This window comes from Tupaia chinensis, unplaced genomic scaffold (assembly GCF_000334495.1).
Source record: "Tupaia chinensis unplaced genomic scaffold, TupChi_1.0 Scaffold144326_1, whole genome shotgun sequence".
Taxonomy (NCBI): domain Eukaryota; kingdom Metazoa; phylum Chordata; class Mammalia; order Scandentia; family Tupaiidae; genus Tupaia; species Tupaia belangeri.
The window spans coordinates 279,555-282,278 of record NW_006204184.1 but is presented as its reverse complement, the minus strand read 5'-3'; positions in this window follow the sequence as shown (position 1 = coordinate 282,278).

The following is a 2,724-nucleotide window of genomic DNA, read 5'->3' as shown; positions in this document are numbered from 1 at the left end:
GGATCCCACATGTTCCCACCCTGGACCTGGTGGCTTGAAAAGAATGCTGGGCATATGTGTGCATGTGCCCAAAATCTGGAGAGGAGAACGGAGGACCAGAGATTGCAGGGTTTCTCTTTCTCTCCTTGCCTCTCTCCTCCAAGTCCATGCGCCCTCTAGAAAAAAAAGTAAAGGGAAAAAAGGTGCCACTGTGTCGGGGGCCAGTAGGTGGCATGGTGGTTGGGGAAGTTGGACTCCCACATGGCTGACTGTAGTTCAAGTCCCGACCTGGTGGCTTGCCTTCTCACTTTCCTTCTCTCTCTTGCTGTCTCTCTCTGATCAAAATAAAATAAATAAAGTTAAATAGAATAATTATTTTAAAGAAAAAAGGTGCCACTGTGGACTTGCCTTTTCTGGAATGTGATGTGAGTGCAGTATGTTGGTCCATTCCATTCACAGTCCCAAGTGGAAACTACCCAGGCGTCCACTATCTGGTAGCAGAACGAGTCAAGTACTGTGTGCTCTGTGACTGCATTCGCATCGCATTCTAGAAAAGGCAAGTTCAAAGTGCTAGATCAGTGGCTGCCGGGCTCCAGGTAAGGAAGGGCGTTGACTGGGAAGGGCTACGGCAGAACTGCCGATTGATCAATTGCCAGACACCGAATCAGAAAGAGCGGGCAGCGGAGAAAGCACTGCCCAGTGGGGTGTGGTCCCACCTCCGCCCCTGTACTTCTCCATCCCGTCAGGATTGCGGCCCTGCACACACGCATGCCCAGTGTGTTTATCCAAGCTGCTGGGGTGGAATTTGAACTGCATGGGTAGCCATGTGGAATCTGATTCCCTTAATCACCAGGCCCCAGAGCTGATCCTCTCAAGAGAACTTTCTGGAAAGATGGAAATGCCCGTTCTATGCTATGCTGCTGGTGGTTCTGTGACTACATACACTTGTCAAAACTCATCAAACTGTGTAATTCGAATTGGCGAATGCTGCTGTCTGCTAATCATACCATGGTAAAGCGATTTGCCTTGGAGAAGGAGAGAAAGCATTGCCTACACCATGCTCCCTCGACACCAGGAGCTTCCTTCCCTATCTTCCAGCAGCTCTAGATGGAGGGAGAAAAGGCTTTTCCACCAGTCTGCCAGCTACCTGCTTATCGCTATTGCTCAACCTGCAAGCATCCGATTCCCATCTCGTAGAAGGGGAAGGTGAGGCACAGACAGCTGGGTGTAGCCTGGATGGCACAGCAGGGGCCTCCTGTCTCCATCCACTTGGACAAGGGGTGGAGATGAGGGAGGGAAGAAAAGGCTCCCCAGTAACTCATCCACTGCTCCCCTCCACCCCCCCGCACAGCGCATGATCTGCACTTCCTGTCCCTTGGTTGACCTGAATGGCCCAGGAAAGTCGCCTGCTCGCTCCTAGGTTACAGGTGCGAGTGTGAGGGGTGCGTATTCTGAGGGGCCGTGGCACAAGTGCGCAGCTGGAAGCCAGAGTCCACAATCCACAGCCAGAGGGAGACCTGCGCTGGGAGTGTGTACTGGGTGCTGCATGTGCGTGAGTGCAGGTGTATGCGGCATGCATGTGCACATGTGTCAATGCATGTAGTATGTGTGACATGGAAGACGTGTCCATGTGTAGGGAGTGTGTGTGTAAATGCATGCATGTGACACGTGTAGTGTGTGCTGAGCCGTGCAGTGTGGGAGTGTGCATGTGTGTGGTGCATGGGTGCAAAGTGTGCCGTGTGCCTGCACAGAGTGCGCATGTCTGTGGTATGTGGTGTGTGTGGTGTGTGCATCTGTGTGGTTGTGCACACATGTTGTTGGAAGGGTGGGGGGATGAGATGTGCCCACTTCCGCATCTCTGCAAGACTGTATGTCCTCCATACCCAATGTTGTGGCTGGGAGGGGCTGGGGCGCTGCCAGGCTCTCTGGACAGGAAGGGAAAGCCTTGGCCGCAGGCCGCACTTGGGTCTGGTCCGTGAGAGGCTGTTTTGGTCTCCAGCCTTGCAGGTCACCAGAGAAAACAAACAGGAAAAAGGAGCCTGGGCCTGGGCGGGCCCCAGTGGAGCTGAGCCGGGGCTGCTACCCAAAAAACAAGGCCCAGGAGGGAAGAGGCACCACCATGGTTGGGGGAGAAGATGGCCACAGGGGCCGGAGGGCCATGGAGGGAAGGGAAAGGGCCCAGCGTGAAGCCCTGGCCTTGGAGCTCACTGCTCATGTCCCCTTCACGCGGCACACGTACAAGGAACGTGCGTGTCTGTGGGTCTGTGGTGCATTGTGTGCGTGAGAGGGACCCGAAGCTCCTGCAGGACAGGTAGCTGTAGGTGGGGAAGGAGGAAGTGCAGTGTCCCTGGGGAGGAAGCTGGATCTCACAGGGGCACATTAAGCCCTGACTTGGCCCCCGCCCCCCCTTCCTGTCCCTCATCTCTGGCCAGCCAGCCGTAATTAAGGAGGATGAGGGGCCGCTCCTCCCCGTAATGGGGCCTCCAGTGCTTTCACCCCTTCCTCGCCTGGGCCCAAAGAGCGACAGAACAAGCCTGGCTTGGGAGAGCGGAGTGAAGCTTTGTTAGCCTGGGCCAGGCCTATCCGTCTCTGACCTCAGTTTCCCCACTTATAAAACGGAGGTGCTGAGCCAAAGGATCTCCCACAGTGCTGCCAGACCGGATGTTCCAGTAGGGTGCCCCCGTGGGGTGGACCCGGGCAAGAGGAGGGGGGCAGCCATAGAGGGTGCTGCGGGGGGAAGCTGGG